Source organism: Pristis pectinata, chromosome 17 (genome assembly GCF_009764475.1).
Source record: "Pristis pectinata isolate sPriPec2 chromosome 17, sPriPec2.1.pri, whole genome shotgun sequence".
NCBI classification, from domain to species: Eukaryota; Metazoa; Chordata; class Chondrichthyes; order Rhinopristiformes; family Pristidae; genus Pristis; species Pristis pectinata.
The window spans coordinates 8,087,837-8,104,537 of record NC_067421.1 but is presented as its reverse complement, the minus strand read 5'-3'; the positions used below and the strand labels follow the sequence as shown (position 1 = coordinate 8,104,537).

The 16,701-nt window shown below is 46.7% G+C and overlaps 1 long non-coding RNA gene across 1 annotated transcript; it reads right to left on the bottom strand.

Annotated features, from left to right (window-relative positions):
* Window positions 1-178: 178 nt before the first annotated feature.
* On the bottom strand, window positions 179-16,614 carry LOC127579539 (uncharacterized). The gene is made up of 3 exons (XR_007957695.1): window positions 16,410-16,614; window positions 7,959-8,030; window positions 179-4,589 (listed from the first exon to the last, which is right to left on the bottom strand). It is a non-coding gene; the product is annotated as an uncharacterized LOC127579539 (long non-coding RNA).
* Between the last annotated feature and the right edge of the window lie 87 nt (window positions 16,615-16,701).

The window sequence follows — 16,701 nt, the reverse complement described above, 5'->3', positions numbered from 1 at the left end:
CATGACAATATTCTCATAATCAACCCTTCTGCATCCTCTCCAGCGCAATTGCATCCTCCTTATTGTGAGCGACCAGGACTGCGCACAATACTCCAGGTGTGGCCTAACCAATGCTTTATATTTGTAACATGACGTCCCTGCTCTTATATCCCATGCCACGGCCGATGAAGGTATTGGTATTGGTTTATTATTGTCACTTGTACTGAGGTACAGTGGAAAACTCGTCTTGCATACCATTCATGCAGATCAATTAATTACAGTGCATTGAGGTAGTACAGGGTAAAACAATGACAGAATACAGAGTAAAGTATCCCAGCTGCAGAGGAAATGCAGTGCAGGTAGACAATAAGGTGCAAGATTATAACAAGGTAGATTGTGAGGTCAAGAGTCCATCTTATCGTATAAGGGATCCATATTACAACAGGATAGAAGCTGTCCTTGAGGGTAGTATGTGCCCTCAGGCTCATGTATCTTCTGCCTGATGGGAGAGGGGAGAAGAGAGAATGTCTTGGGTGGGTGGGGTCTTTGATTATGCTGGCTGCTTCACCAAGGCAGCGGGAAGTATAGACAGAGTCCATGGAGGGGAGGCTTGTTTCTGTGATGTGCTGAGCTGTGTCCACAACTCTCTGCAGTTTCTTGTGGTCCTGGGCAGAGCAGTTGCCATACCAAGCTGTGATACATTCAGATAGGATGCTTTCTATGGTGCATCGGTAAAAGTTGGTGAGCGTCAAAGGGGTACAGTAGTATAGTGGTTACAGTGACAGTGATGCAGGTTCAATTCCAGCTGCCGACTGAAAGGAGTTTGTACGTTCTCCCCATGTGTCTGCGTGGGTTTCCTCCGGGTGCTCCGGTTTCCTCCCACATTCCAAAGACGTACGGGTTAGGAAGTTGTGGGCATCCTATGTTGGTGCCGGAAGAGTGGCGACACTTGCGGGCTGCCCCCAGAACACTCTACACAAAAAGATACATTTCACTGTGTGGTTCGATGTACATGTGACTAATAAGGATATCTTATCAAATTTCTTTAGCCTCCTGAGAAAGTAGAGGCGCTGGTGAGCCTTCTTGGCCGTGGCATCTACGTGGTTGGACCAGGACAGGCTACTGGTGATGTTCACTCCCAGGAACTTGAAGCTCTCAACCCTCTTGACCTCAGCACCATTGATGTAGACAGGTGCATGTACACCGCCCCCTCTCCTGAAGTCAATGACCAGCTCTTTTGTTTTGCTGACATTGAGGGAAAGGTTGTTGTCATGACACCATGTCACTAAGCTCTCTATTTCCTTCCTATACTCTGACATCGTTATTTGATATACAGCCCACTACAGTGGTATCATCTGCAAATTTGTAGATGGAGTTAGAGCAGAATCTGGCCACACAGTCATGAGTGTATAGGGAGCAGAATAGGGGGCTGAGGACGCAGCCTTGTGGGGCGCCAGTGTTGAGAATAATCATGCTGGAGGTGTTGCTGCCTATCCACACTGATTGCGGTCTGTTGGTCAGGAAGTCAAGGATCCAGTTGCAGAGGGAGGTGTTGAGTCCCAGGTCTCGAAGTTTGGTGATGAGTTTGGTTGGAATTATAGTATTGAAGGCAGAGCTGTAGTCAATAAACAATAGTCTAACATAGGTGTCTTTACTGTCCAGATGCTCCAGAGATGAGTGTAGGGCCAGGGAGATGGCATCCACTGTAGACCTGTTTCAGTGGTAGGCGGATTGCAGTGGGTCGAGGTTTTGCATGCTCTGACCAACCTCTGGAGTTAATGCGTGCCGTGACCAACATCTTGAAGCACTTCATGATGGTGGGTTTCAGAGCCACCAGTCAGTAGTCATTAAGGCACGTTACCTTGTTTTTCTTAGGTACTGGGATGATAGTGGTCTTCTTAAAACAGGTGGCAACCTCAGATTGAAGCAGGGAGAGGTTAAATATGTCTGCAAATACCCCTGCCAGCTGATCAGCACAAGATCTGAGCACACAGCCAGGGACACCATCCGGGCCAGATGCTTTCCTCGGGTTCACTCTCCGGAAGACTGATCTTACATCCTTGACAGTGACTACGGGTTCAGGTGCATTGGAGGCTATCAGGGTGGGTGGTGACAATCCAATCCCCTTCTGTTCAAAACATGCATAGAATGTTCTCTCATTGGGAAGGGATGCACTGTTCTTGGCGATGCTGCCCAGCTTTGTTCTGTAGCCCGTTATAGCATGTAAGCCCTACCACAACTGACAGCTGGTCTGGGACTTGATTTTGGCCTGGTTTTGTCTGCTGGCATCCCTGATAGCTTTACAGAGGTCATATATTGTGTTTAGTTCAGTTGCCTCATTATAGCAAGGATGTGGAAGCGTTAGGGAAGGTGCAGAGGAGACTTACCAGGATGCTGCCTGGATTGGAGAGCATGTCTTATGAGGATAGGTTGAGTGAGTTAGGGCTTTCCTCTTTGGAGAGAAGGAGGATGAGAGGGGACTTGATAGAGGTGTACAAGATGATAAGAGGCATAGATCGAGTGGACCGTCAGAGACTTTTTCTCAGGGCGAAAATGGCTAACACGAGGGGACATAATTTTAAGGTGATGGGAGGAAGGTATAGGGGGGATGTCAGAGGTAAGTTTTCTACACAGAGGGTGGTGGGTGTGTGGAACACACTGCTGGCAGAGGTTGTGGGGGCATTTAAGAGACCCTTAGGTAGCCACATGAATGACAGAGAAATGGGGAGCTATGTGGGAGGTAAGGGTTAGATAGATCTTAGAGCAGGCACATCGTGGGCTGAAGGGCCTGTACTGCGCTGTTCTATGTATCTCGATTTCTTGTAAAGGTCAGGTTCATCTGATTTGAATGCTGCAGTCCTGGACTTCAGCAGGGAGTGGATCTCCTGGTTCATCCATGGTTTCTGGTTTGGGAACACCTGGATGGTCCTCTTTGGTACACAGTCCTCCACACACTTGCTGATAAAGTCTGTGATGGTGGTGACATACTCATCTAGGCTGGCAGCTGTCTCTTTGATCATTGAGTCCGCTGACTCAAAGCAGTCGTGCAGAAGTTCATCTATTTCCTCAGACCAGCACTGTACCACCTTCTGTACTGGATGCTCCCGTTTCAGTTTCTGTTTGTACGCAGGGGGAAGGAGCACAGCCTGGTGGTCTGATTTACTAATGTGTGGACGGGAGGGTGGCTCGGAAGGCATCTTTAATGGTTGTATAGCAATGATCAAGGGTGTTTGGGCCCCTGGTGGGACAGGAGACGTGCTGGTAATATTTTGGTGACACACTCTTGAGGTTGGCCCGGTTGAAGTCACCTGCAATAATGAAGAGGGTCTCAGGGTACCCAGTCTCAAGGCTGTTGATCACAGAGTATAGTTCATTGAGTGCAGGCTTCATGTCCGTCTGGCGTGGGATGTAGACTGCCATCAGGATAGCTGAAGTGAACTCCCTTGGCAGGTAGAATGGTCGACACTTCACCTTGAGATATTCCAGGCTGGGTGAGCAGGAGCTCGCCAGGACCGTCACGTCCGAGCACCATGTTATTGATTAAGAAGCAGACCCCTCCACCTCTAACTTTGCCTGAGGACGCTTTACGGTCCATTCGGTGGATTGAGAAGCCCTCAGGTTGTATAGCTCAGTTAGGTGAAGCAGGTGTAAGCCATGTTTCCGTGAGACATAGCACACAGCAGTCCCTCAGTTCTCTTTGGTAGGTCAATCTTGCCCTTAGTTCATCAACTTTTTTCTCAATGGCCTGGTCATTAGCTAGTGGTATGCTGGGGGCAGTGGGGGGGGGGGGGGGGCCTTGTACCCACGCTGTTTCAGTCTCACCTGCAGCCCAGCCCTCTTACCACACTTCCGAGGTAAGTGGCTGCAACTCGTCGGTCCCGGAGTGGAGCCAGCTGGTAAGTGACTGCTTAAGGACAGACCTGGATGACCTGGAGTGGATTCACCTGGACTGGAAGGTAAGTGATTTCTTCTGGGCAGACCTTGAAGACCTGGAGCAGATTTACCTGAACTGGAAGGTAAGTGACAGCTCATGAACAGACTTGGAAGACCTGGAATGGATTCAGCTGGCCTGTGAGGTAAGTTGTTGTCCTCATACAGGTCTGAAGATCCTGAAGAGGAGTGGTCTACCCCAGCAGGTAAGTGGGGGCGTCAAGGGGGGCCTCAGCGTCAGGACTCGGCCCCTGGTGTCCCGTTGCGTCGGGCATCTGATCCAGAAGGGCCCTGATGTTGGGCCCTGGCGTCGGGCGTCCCCGCAGGTCAGGCCTCGCGTCGGGTCGGGCCCGCATCGGGTCAGGCCTCGCATTGGGTCAGGCCTTGGGACTCCGCTGCCTCCAATGGACAGGCATCCGGATAGGTCGGGACACGGGGGTCGCCGTCAGGCGCTCCCGCTGGTCGGGTCTTCACTCCGGATCCTCTGGTCTCAGCATCGGGTGCTCCAGTAGGGTCTGGGAGTCGGGTCTCGGTGGTGGGGGCTCCGCTGGGTCGGCTCTTCACCCTGCGCAGGCTTCCACGTGGACAGGCCCGTCCTAGGCCTCGCTGGTTGTTTCCATCTGGGTCCGGGAGTCGTGTCAGTTGATCAGTCGTTCCTGGAGGTTGGAAGATTGTCAGCCCTGTAAGAAGATTTAAAAGAACATTACGAGTAATTCTTAGAGACATAGAATTTAAATTTAAAAGAGTACAATGATTATAGTAGAAGTAATGAGTAGATTGGTAAAGAAAAGCTTGTAACGAGTAGCCATGCTCCGGCACCATATGCCTTCTTCAACACCTTAACTACCTGTACTGTCACTTTCAGGGATCTGCGGACGTACTGCAAGGTCCATCTGTTCATCAACACTCCCTAGGGCCCTACTATTTAATAAGTATGTCCTACCCTTATTTGACCTTCCAAGATGCATCACTGGGCAATTGTCAGGAATAAATTTCATTGGCATTGGTCCAGCCAACTTTCCAGCTTACTTTCTCTAACACCACTAATTTCTGTGTCATCTGCAAACTTAGTAATCATACCTCTGATATTCTGGATCATTAATGTATATCACAAACATCAAGGTATCCAACACCGATTCTTGTGGTACATCACTGGTCACAGACTTCCAATCAGAAAAGCAACCCTCCACCATCGCCCTCTGCCTCCTATTACCAATCCAGTTTTGGGTACTTATCTTGTTTAGCCATAGTCTGATGGCATTTATGAGATTTAACCCTTCTGTTTTATTTACCTGGTTTGCAGCCGTCTATGGTATTTTCCCAATTTATTTCCCAGTCCAGATTATTTATCCTGTTTGATGCCAAACTGGGATGCTGCAGTCTGGGGTACTTATGTGGTAAAACCTTGGCTTACTCACAATGTTCGAAGTAGTTTTCCTCATGTGAAAATCAATTTGTGTTGTGAACATTTTTAAGCTACTTTGTGTCAAATAAATGGTAAGACTACATTGGTTAAAAGCTTCTTTTCAATGTAAAGTATTGCTTTGCTTGGGTCTTTCCAGGTCTTGCATGAAGCTGTCCAATTTACTTAGCTCAGAATATGACACTGGCTATCATGAACAAGAAAGCTCATTTTCAATGTATGATATCCTATCAGTAATCACCATTTGAGTTGCTCCATCAGGCAGGAGGTACAGAAGCCTGAAGTCCCACACCACCAGCTTCAGGAACAGCTACTTTCCTACAACCATCAGGTTCTTGAACTGACCTGCACAACCCTAACCCTACCTCAGCAACAGAACACTACAGACCACCTCATGCACTAATCTGAACTTGTCCCTGATTGTGTTTTTTTTGTACTAGTGTTTTGTTTTGCACAGTTTTTTTTACATTATTTATGTTCCGTGTGTTGTCTGAATCTACGTGTCAGTGAGGCTGCTGCAAGCATGCTTTTCATTGTACCTCACCGTTCTTGTGCACATGACAATAAACTCGACTCATCCTGACTTGATACGAAGCTACCTTGTTTTGTGAAAAGAATAATGCTGCTTGGTTGGAAGCTTTACCTCAATGTAAGACGTTGCTTTGCTAATGTCATTCAGTGTGAAGTATTCTAACCTCTTGGGTGTGGCCCATCAGCAAGAAAGTTTATCGTCAATGTTTGAAATTATTTCTCAAGTGAATCAATTTTTGATATTAAATATTGTAAGTTAGAAATGATGAGAAAAAGTGGTGCAAATGCCCAAGCAACATCTGCAGAAAGAGAAACACAGTTAACACTTGAGGTTGATGGAAGGTTAACAGTTTCTCACTCCAGAGATGCTGCCTGACGGATTAAGTATTTCACCATTTCTTGCGGTAATCATACTTCCAGCATCTGCAATCATTTTGCTTGTCAAAGAATGGAAGCTACTTTTCTTCAAGTAAATAGCAATACCACAATGGATGAAACACTTCATGTCAGTGTAACATGTTTTTCAATCAAATCATTCAAGATATGAGGTAATCTACTTCCTTTGGCATGGATTAGTGTGCCATCAGTGAATCAGCTTCTGATACGAAGGTTTGTAAGCTCCTGCAAGCAGCCAAACTGAATTGGTTAAAGAGCATTATCTCAATGTGGGGTGTTGCTTTGATTTTCATCATCATCGTCTTAGGCTCCTTTGGACCAGGCCCTAGAAAGTGCCCTCAATCTGCTGGACAGCACCAATTGCTACAACTATGGTTCACTGACTGTGATCCTGAGCAGGTCCCTCTCAGTTGTCTCTGTTGATGTTCAGCACCTTGTCCCTCCTACAGGTGTCTTACAAAAGCTCCATTCAGCCTCTTCTGAGGCTAGTTCTTTGTGGAGAACATTTTTAGGATCGTTCATTCAGAGGACATACCCAAGCCATCGGAAGTGTCAGTGCTTGAACAGTGCGTACGTGCTCGGGATCCGAGCACAATCCAGGCTGTCTAGAATTTGAAACTCTGTCCTACCAAGATATGTTCAGAGTGCATTTCAGGCACCGTGCATGGAAGCTGTTTAGTGTATTCTCTTGATTGGAGTGCTGAGTCAAATTGTAGAGCCAGAGAGAGTGCAAAAACAGGCTCTTTGTCCCATGACTATTTTGCCCATCTAACCAATCCATTTGCTCACATTAGGACTATATCCTTCTATGCCTTGCCTACTTAAGTGTCTGTCTCAATACCTCTTAAAATCCAGGTCTCACTCCCACACAGTGCAGTGCTGACACTACAGGCTTTGTACCCACTGACTTCTGCTGCTCAGTTTGTTATTCAACTCACGCTTCCTGTAAGCCCAGAAATAATTGGAGCGAAGTTCCCAGTGCGTAGGTGGGTGTCTGCATCAAGTGAGATTGGTGGTGATGGTGAATCCTAACTATGATGACAATGCTAAAATGTAATTATTGATTTTGATGGGTGATGGGGGGGGGGGGGGTGGTAAGAGGGGAGGTTTAGCAATGTCTTGTCCCATTACACTGGTCTTTTTCAGGCCAATGATGAGCTTGGGAAAATCAGTCCGTGAGGGGTTGGAAGTATTTTTCCGAGTGTGCCATCACTGCCAGATCTCAGCCAAAAGTAAACGTTTGATGAAGGCTGTCTGCACATTTGACGTTATCCTGAGTTTGTAGGGGTTGAACAGTTTTCCATTTGACCTTGCTTTGATCCAATCATTCAAAATCTGGAATGAAGCACTCAGTTATTTGTCCACCAAGGAGAAAGTTTACTCTGAATGTCTGAAGTTCTTTCTCTCAATTGAATCAATTTGTGTCAAGAAGGTTAGTAAGCTGCCTTAGTAACTAGTAATACTGCATAGGTTAAAATACTTCATCTCGATACAGGATGTTGTTTTGATCTAGGCATTCAAAATCTGTTTGTGCAATACATCTAACTTGGCACAGTCTAAAACCATTACCAGAAAATCTATCACAATGAAAGCTTATTCTCATGTTGTTTCCATCAAATAAATCGATTTGTGGTGTGAAAATTTCTAAGCTTCAGCCTTTTAAGTAAATAACAATATTGCATTAGTTAAAAAGCTTTACCTCAAAGTAAGATCTTGCCTTGATTACCTCCTGCACTCGGATGGATTGCATGGATAGAAGACTGACAGGCTTCTAACAAACAGAAGACAGAGTCCAGGTAAATGAGTCATTTTCAGGTTGGCAGATCAGGTGCCACAGTGATCGGTGCTGGGGTCTCAACATCTTACAATCCATATTAATGACATAGGTAAAAGGCCAATTATAATGCGGCAATGTTTTCTGATAATACAAAGGTAGTTGGGAAAGTAAGTTGTGAGGAGCATGCAAATAATCTGCAAAGTGAATGGATAGGTGAAGCAACTAGGCAAACATTTGACGGATGGAGGGGAGTGTCAGGTATCCATTTTGGTAGGAAGAACAATACAATTCTGGTTGCCCCATTATAGGAAGGATGTGGAGTCTTTGGAGAGGGTGCAGAAGAGGTTTACCAGGATGCTGCCTGGATTAGAGGGCATGTGCTATGAGGAGAGGTTGGACAAACTTGGGTTGTTTTCTCTGGAGCGGTGGAGGCTGAGGGGAGATCTGATAGGGGATTATAAGATTATGAGAGGCATAGATAGAGTAGACAGCCAGTATCTTTTTTCCCAGGGTAGAGATGTCTAATACCAGAGGGCGTGCATTTAAGGTGAGAGGGGGTAAGGTTAAAGGAGATGTGCGGGGCAAGTTTTTTACACTGAGAGTGGTGGGTGCCTGGAATGTGCTGCCAGGGGTGGTGGTGGAGGCAGATACAATAGAGGTATTTAAGAGGCTCTTAGATAAGCAGATGAATCTGCAGAGAATGGAGGGATATGGACATTGCATAGGCAGAAAGGGTTAGTTTCGTTAGGCATTTAATTACTAGTTTAATTAGTTTGGCACAACATCGTGGGCCGAAGGGCCTGTTCCTGTGCTGTACTGTTCTATGTTCTAACAGAATATAGGATATTGTATAAATGGACAGAAGAGTACAATACAGAAGGATCAGGCTATCCTCTTACATGACACACAGTAAGTTGCCATCCAGCTACACCATGTAATTAGAAAGACAAGTGGAATGTTGGCATTTATTTGGGAATCTGAGGTTTGTTGACAAGACCAGCATTTAGTTCCTATCCCTAAATGCCTTCTTGAGCCACCTTCTAAAATACAGCAATCCTTCTAATGAAGGTGCTCCCACACTGCTGTTTGGTGTGACTCGAAGGGGACCCAGCAACAATTGTCAGCAAACATCCCCACTTTCATCCTTACCACTGTAGCACAGGGGGGGGCCGCAAGTAGAGCTACTGTCTCACAGTGTCAGAGACCTGGGTTCAATCCTGACCTCCGGTGCTGTCTGTGTGGAGTTTGCGTGTTCTCCCTTTCACCACGTTTCCTCCACGTGCTCCATTTCCTTCCTGTATGGTAGCTTAATTAATTAATAGGTTAATTGGTAAATTGTCCCTAGTGTGTGGGTGAGTGGTAGAATCTGGGGGAGAATTGATGAGAACGTGGGGAAGAATAAAAAAAAAATTAGGTCTCCTGTAGAATTAGTCTAACTGGGTGGTCGGTGTGCACTCGGTGGGATGAAGGGTCTGTTTCTATGTTGTACCTCTCCATGACTTTATGCTTAATGAAAGGACAGTAATTGATGAAGCACTGCAGGCCAATGGAACACTTTCCCCTTGATGCCATGGACCTTTGATGCCATGGACCTTTGATGCCATACTCAGTCAAGAGCTGCCTTGATGTGACTTTCATCTGTATATTCCGGAAGCTTCTCATGTCCCCTACGTTTAAGCCTATACCACTGACATCTTTCACAGAAAGGCTTGAGCCCTGCGGAACTCACTGCCGACAGCCTTCTAGTCAATGGACACCCTTCAAACTGTTACCACCTACTTTGTGCTACTGAGCCAATATGTGGATCCAATTTGCTACTCTCCTTTGGATTGCATGGGCTTTCACTTTTTTTTTTAACCTGCTGACCATGTGGAACCTTGTCAAAAGCTTTGCTAAAATCCGTGCAGACACACTGCCCTCAGCAACACTTCCTGTTAGCTCCTCACAAAATGTAATCATTTAATCAAACAGGGCCTACCCTTAACAAATCAATTCTGACTGGTTAAGGTTGAGAATGTCCCTTGGAATTGAATCCTCTAACTTTTCCATCAATGAACATAAACTTCCTGGCGAGGAGCTACAAACTTGAATCATTTCTCCCTTTCTGTTGTCAGAGAATCCCAGAGATACTGTGTGACGGGGTATTAAGGGCAAATTTAAGTTTACAGGTAGCTCGAGAATCCCAAGGTCATGGTATAACAGTGTACAGTCACAGAACTTCAAGATTACTATATGTCTGGATAAGAACAGTGAAACCTGGGGTTACTGACATTAGTCGGGGAATTCCAGGGCTACATGGCAACATGGTATGTTCAGGGAATCCTAGGCATATGGAGACACAAGAGACTGCAGCTGCTGGAATCTGGAGCGACAAAACTCAGCAGGTCATGCAGCCTCTGTGGGAGGAAAGGAATTGTTGACGTTTCGGGTCAATCCTGGGAATATGTTGCCACTGGGTACAGTCAGAGAATCCAAGAGTTACAGTGTGATTGGCAATGGTCAGGGGATCTCAGGGTTTGGTAATTGGTTTGTTATTATCACGTACTGAGATACAGTGAAAAACTTTGTTTTACATGCCATCTAGACAGATCATTCCAAACACAAGTACACTGAGGTAGTACGAAAGGAAATGCAATAACGGAATGCAGAATATAGTGTTACAGTTACAGAGAAAGTACAGTGTAGGTAGACAAATAAAGTGCAAGGGCCATGACGTTGTAGATTGAAAGATCAAGAGTTCATCTTTATTGTACAAGAGGTCAGTTCAAGAGTAACATTTTATTCTGCATTCTGTTATTGTTTTACCTTGTACTATCTCAATGCACTGTGTAATTAATTGATCTGTACAATTGGTATGCAAGACAAGTTTTTCACTGTACCTCGGTACATGTGACAATAATAAAGCAATTTACCAATTATAACAGCGGGATAGAATCTGTCCTTGAACCTGGTGGGTATGTGTCTTCAAGCTTTTGTATCTTCTGCCTGATGGAAGGGGGGAGAAGAGAAAATGATCAGGGTGGGAGGGGTCCTTGATTCTGTCAACACTTCTCACTGCTTTCCCGAGGCAGTGAGAAGTGCACACAGGGCCAATGGGATACAGTGCAAGTCGGTATGGTCAGGGAATCCCAGCAATACAGTGTTACTGGATATCAGCAAAAAATCCCAGGGATACAGTACGACTGAATATAGGCTGAGAATCCCTGGGTTCTCTGATACAGCCTGACATAGGAGAGTGCAGCTGAATGCTGGGCTTGAGACAGTGTGCAGGAGGAGGGGCTTTGGGCTCTTGAGGTTTTGCTGCCAGGTCTGGGGAAAGCGGGACCTGTACTGGCTGGTGCATCGTACTTAGTGGGGTTGTGTGTTTCTGTGTCCAGTTTTGCTGGTGATGTTGGGGAGGGTGTGAGGTTGGCAAGGGAATGATGAACTGAACATTGACTCAGAGGACAGAAAGGCAGATCTGGAAATACAAGAAAACCAATGAGAGTTTGGAAGGCAGAGTAAATAATTGTTGGAAAGCAGACAACAGAAGTGTGCAGCTGTGGTTAATGGTAGATACCTGAATTTAAATAGCAACAGTAGGAAACAGGAAAGTTTCGATTATCCTGACGTGAACTGGATACAGTGTGAAAGGCCTCAATGGAAAAACAGTTCTAAATTATATTCGGCAAGTCCAACAATTCCGTATCTGCCTTTGGGGAAAGCAGCTGGGCGGTTGGAAGGGGTGTCAGCGAGGGAGCACCCTATCTGATTATGGTCACTATTCAGTAGACAAAAGGACTGCAGAGGCTGGAATCTGGAACAAAAAAAAGAACGCTGGAAGAACTCAGCAGGTCAAACAGCATCTGTGGAGACAAAAGCTTTGTGTCAAGACCCTTTATCAGGACTGAGAGGGGTCAGGACAGTTTGCCAGTATATACCAGTACGAGGGGGGCTGGGATAGAGGCTGGGAGATGATAGGTGGAACCAGAGGGGGAGATGTAAGCAGGTGGGAGTGTAAAAGTCGACCCGCGCTCTGTAATAAATCAGACAGTTGCAGAAACAAAGAACTTACAATTAATGCTTTATTAGTTTTAATGCTAGCGGGAGTGAGGGATATAGAGAAAGAGTAAACAGTGTAACCCGAACTCGGTATTAGACTCGCACAAAGAATCAATGCCAGGGTCCCTCTTTTATACTTAAAACAAAGACGCCTACATGCTAAGTTTCACACACCAAGCTATTCTAATGATTTTTTTTCTTAATTAGAATGATTTATTCTTTGCCTCATTATCCATTATTTTTCTTTATCTTTAAGCACCCTGTAACTCAGCAGCAGTTCATCATGTTACAATCTGAAGTCACGGAGAGCTCCAGACTCCAAGGATAACCGCTTATCGCAAAGGCAGGGTATTCCTTTAACTAACTACTTCTTCGATTTCCACAAGACACCTGGACATCATGCATCTCAACTACAGTTAGGCCACAACAACATTAACCCTTACGTTCTCCGTTGCTTTTACAGGAGGAGGGGGTGGGGATGCTGAACAAAGGGAGAAGAGAACCAGGTGGAGAGGCGAGTGTGTGTGGGGGGGAGAGCACAGGGGTACGGGCTACCTGAAATTGGGAAATTCAATGGAACATAAGATGATGTTGTTCCAATTTGCGTGTGGCCTCTCCATAGCAGGGGAGAAGGCCGAGGACAGACGGCTCGATACAGGAGTGGGAAGGGCAGTTGACATGGCATGCTACAGGAAGCTCAAGACGGCCGTTGCAGACAGAGTGCAGGTGATGCGCAGAACGGTCGCCTGGTCTACACATGGTTTCAGCGATGTAGGGGAGGCCACATCGCAGGCATCAAATGCAGTAGACCCGATTGGAAGAGGTACAAGTGAACCTCTAGTGGTAGTCAGATCATATTGGAGCCGGCAGGATGACAGTGCTGGACAGGATGGCTGATAGGGTGAAAGGCGAGGACCAAGGGAAGAGTACTGACCACACTTGGAGGATTGTGTTCAGTTCTGGTCACCTCATTATAGGAAGGATGTGGAAGCTTTAGAGAGGGTGCAGAGGAGATTTACCAGGATGCCGCCTGGATTGGAGAGCATGTCTTATGAGGATAGGTTGAGCGCACTAGGGCTTTTCTCTTTGGAGTGCAGGAGGGTGAGAGGTGGCTTGATAGAGGTGTACAAGATGATAAGAGGCATCGAGTAGACAGTCAGAGACTTTTTCTCAGGGCGAAAATGGCTAACACAAGGGGACATAATTTTAAGGTGATTGGAGGAAGGTATAAGGGGGATGTCAGGGGTAAGTTTTTTTACACAGAGAGTGGTGGGAGCGTGGAACGCACTGCCTGCAGAGGTTGTGGGGCCAGATACATTAGGGACATTTAAGAGTCTCTTAGATAGACACATGATGATAGAGAAATGGGAGGGAAGGGTTAGATAGATATTAGAGCAGGATAAAATGTCGGCACAGCATTGTGGGCCGAAGGGCCTGTACCGTGCTGTAGTGTTCTATGTTTTGTGAACCTCTGCCTCACCTGGAAGAGTTGTTTAGATCCCTGGATGGTGGTGAGGGAGGAGGTGAAGGGACAGGTGTTATACCTCCTATGGTTGCAGGGGAAAGTGTCAGGGGATGTTGAGGGGAAGGTGGGGAGGGATGAGTGGACAAGGGACTCAGGAAGAGAGTCGGTAGCAGAAAGTGGGGTGAGAGTGGTGGGGGGGGGCAGGGAAACATGACTGGTAGTGGGATCATATTGGAGCCGGCGGAAATGCTGGATGTGAAGGCTGGTGGGGTGGAAGGTGAGGACCAAGGGAACTTTATTGCTGTTCCCTCCTGTCTGGTGAGAGGGGAGGGTGAGAGGAGACATGCACAAAATGGAGGAAATGCATGTGAGGACTCCATCAACTTATAGCAGAGGGGAAGCCACTTTTCTGGAAGGAGGAGGACATTTCAGAAGCCCGAGAGCAGAAGGTGTATTTGGTGCTCACGGTGTGACCTCCTCTACATTGGTGAAACCAAGCGTAGACTGGGAAACCCCTCCACCAGTCACATCTTGCACTCAACACCACCCCACCCAACCCCCTTCAGCTTTCTACAGGGACAACTCTCATTGTGACTCCCTGGTCTGCTCATCCCCGTCCACCTCCGCACCCACCCCTCCCCTTCCCCTGGCATGAAGATAGGCTGGTGGTTGGATCCTGTCGGAGTTGGCAGAAGTGGCAAAGGATGCCACTGGATGTGGTGGCCTGTGGGGTGAAAGGTGAGGACCAGGGGAACTCTATCTCTCTTCTTTCTGGAAAGAGGTGGGGGGGAGGTGAGAGCAGACATACGGGAAATAGAGGAAATACATGGCAATGGCCTCCTGTATCATAAGTTTAACACACTAAGATGTCATTTGCATAATTTGCAGAGTTACACTAAATTGCTGATGATGTCAGGATTTCTGTATTAAACTGTGCAAAAGTCTTTCAGTATAGTGACAGTAAGTAGCTGTCTGACAGTATGACAGACTAGTTCTGTCAGTCACATGAGAAGAGATTAATTAAGTGTACCCTCTATTCTCCAGAGTTCAGAAGAATGAGAGGTGACATCATTGAGACATACAAAATGCTAGGGGGCTTGACAGGGTGTATGCAGGGAGGTTGCTTCTGCTGGCTATAGAGTTTATAAATCGGGAGAGTCTCAAAATAAGAAGTAGACCATTTAGGAATGAATGAGTAATTTTTTTATGTGGCAAATCTTTGGAATTCTTTACCCATTCATTGATTGCTTTCAAAAAAGAGCTTCACAGCTCAGTGATACAGGTTGATCCTAATCTCAGGTGCTGTCTATATCGAGTTTGCATGTTCTTCCTAGAGCCACATGGATTTCCTTCCTGCATCCCAAAGGTGTACTAGTTGGTTAAATGGCTGTGTAACTATCACTTAGTGGCAAAAAGAATCAAAGGGGAATTGATAGTATGGGACTGGTAATTAATCTGTTGGGAGCTGGTATGGAGTTGATGGCCAAATGGCCTCCTTCTTTGTCATAATTAGTCTGTTAAAGTACATTTCTGGTTTTAAAGGAACATGGGAATAGTGCACAGAAGTGGAACTGAGGTAGATCAGTTGAAAGTTGGAGCACACTCAAAGGGCTAAATTCGTCAATTTCTTTCTTGAGTTCAGCTGTAGATACCACCATAAAATTAGGTCACACACTTTCTTAAGAATGAAGATTTTACACATGGACGTTTCCAATCCATTAGAGGTTATTAATGACTGAACCCCCAATATCTGTTTTCACGGATTCTTAGTGCCCTACCATTGACAGCATCTACAGGAGGCGCTGCCTCAAGAAGGCAGCATCTATCATCAAGGACTCCACCATCCCAGTCATGCTCTCTTCTCACTGCTACCGTCAGGAAGCCTTAAGTCCCACACCAGCAGGTTCAGGAACAGCTATCAGGTTCTTGAACCGACCTGCACAACCCTAACCCTACTTCAGCAATGGAACACTATGGGCCACCTCCTGCACTACCATGGATTGTGACTTTCTTTGGTGCTAAGATCTTGCTTTTGCACAGTTTTCTCTCTCTCTTCACTGTCTTGTATTGGTATTGGTTTATTATTGTAACTTGTACCGAGGTACAGTGAAAAGCTTGTCTTACAAACCGATTATACAGGTCAATTCATTACGCAGTGCGGTTACATTGAGTTAGTACAGAGTACATTGATGTAGTACAGGTAAAAACAATAATAGTACAGAGTGTCACAGCTACAGAGAAAGTGCAGTGCAACAAGGTGCAAGGTCACAACAAGGTAGATCGTGAGGTCAGAGTCTATCTCATCATATAAGGGAACTGTTCAATAGTCTTATCACAGTGGGGTAGAAGCTGTTCTTGACCCCAGTGGTACGTGCCCTCAGGCTCCTGTATCTTCTGCCCGATGGGAGAGGAGAAAATGACCCGGGTGGGTGGGGTCTTTGATTATGCTGGCTGCTTCGCCAAGGCAGCGAGAGGTAAAGACAGAGTCCAAGGAGGGGAGGCTGATGTCTGTGATGTGCTGGGCTGTGTTCACAACTCTCTGCAGTTCCTTATGGTCCCGGGCAGAGCAGTTGCCGTACCAAGCCATGATACATCCTGATAGGATGCTTTCTATGGTGCATCGGTAAAAGTTGGTGAGAGTCAAAGGGGACAAACTGAATTTCTTTAGCCTCCTGAGGGAGTAGAGGTGCTGGTGAGCTATCTCGGCTGTGGTATCTATGTGACTTGACCAGGACAGGCTGTTGGTGATGTTCACTCCCAGGAACTTGAAGCTCTCAACCCTCTCGACCTCAGCACCAATTTACATGGTGTGTCGTTGCCTGTGATGCCGCAGGCAGGTTTTTCATTGTACCTGTACCTCGCCTTACCTCTGCACGTCCCATTAAGCCTGACTCGCCCGGGGTAGCAGCCCTGAGTTCACTGGCCCCACGGCATTGACTGACCAGAAGGGACTGGGGAAGGGCGAGCTGTGGACTCTGGCGGCTGCAGACGGCGACCCTGGGCCGGCAGACGCCGGATGTCCCTCGCTGTGCTCCGCATCCCGGGCGCCTTCCCTGCGCGTCCTCTCGCCCGGGCCCGGACCCGGGCCAAGGGGACTGCTGGGATGCTGGAGGACTCTGCCCGAAGAGGCCGCGCAGCCGCAGTGCGAGCGGTGTGGGA